We start from the raw sequence: 1,061 nt of genomic DNA, 5'->3' as shown, positions 1-1,061 counted from the left end.
AAGAAAATATGAGCTGAAACAAACCTTATAAGGTTATTAGATAAGTCAATAACCATTTATTGCAAAGTAAAGCATGTCAGTAAATGATCCAACAGTGCTAGCTTAGCCTAGAGCCAAAGTGGGAAATATGATGAAGTGAAATGAGTAAGAACTTCAGTTTCAGACTCATATAGACGTAGGTTCAAATCCAAGCTTTCCTACTTGTTCTATGGCATGTTAGAACAAGTCACTTCAAATTCTTAACATTCTCAAAGCCTCAGCTTCCACTTCAGTAAATGTATATGATAAGAATATCTATCCATACATATCTTGAGAGTATAAGATAAAGCAATACACACAAAAGCATTGATGCAGTAAGAAGCATAGAAGATCATGAGTGGTGAGAACAAGCTCTCAGAGCCATTGACACAGAGCAGAAATAACATTTTTACACTAATTTTTGCTTTACTAAGACCAAGGTGGTTTTACTCATCCTTTAACACATGGACACAGGAAGGGGAACATCACACACCGGGGCCTGTTGTGGGGTGGGGGAAGTGGGGAGGGATAGCATTAGGAGATATATCTAATGTTAAATAACCAGTTAATGGGTGCAGCACACCAACATGGCACATGTATACATATGTAACTAACCTGCACGTTGTGCACATGTACCCTAAAACTTAAAGTATAATAAAAAATTAAAAAAAAGAAAATGTGGCACATATACACCATGAAATACTATGCAGCCATAAAAAAGGATGAGTTCATGTTCTTTGTAGGGACATGGATGAAACTGGAAACAAGCATTCTCAGCAAACTATTGCAAGGAAAAAAAACAAACACCGTATGTTCTCACTCATAGGTGGGAATTGAACAATGAGAACACTTGGGCACAGGAAGGGGGACATCACACTCCAGGAACTGTTGTGGGGTGGGGGTGGGGGGGGATAGCATTAGGAGATATACCTAATGTAAATGACGAGTTAATGGGTGCAGCACACCAACATGGCACATGGATACATATGTAACAAACCTGCACGTTGTGCACATGTACCCTAGAACTTAAAGTATAATAAAAA

Source organism: Hylobates moloch, unplaced genomic scaffold, assembly GCF_009828535.3.
Source record: "Hylobates moloch isolate HMO894 unplaced genomic scaffold, HMol_V3 SCAFFOLD_461, whole genome shotgun sequence".
Taxonomy (NCBI): domain Eukaryota; kingdom Metazoa; phylum Chordata; class Mammalia; order Primates; family Hylobatidae; genus Hylobates; species Hylobates moloch.
Note: the sequence above shows the minus strand (reverse complement) of the source record.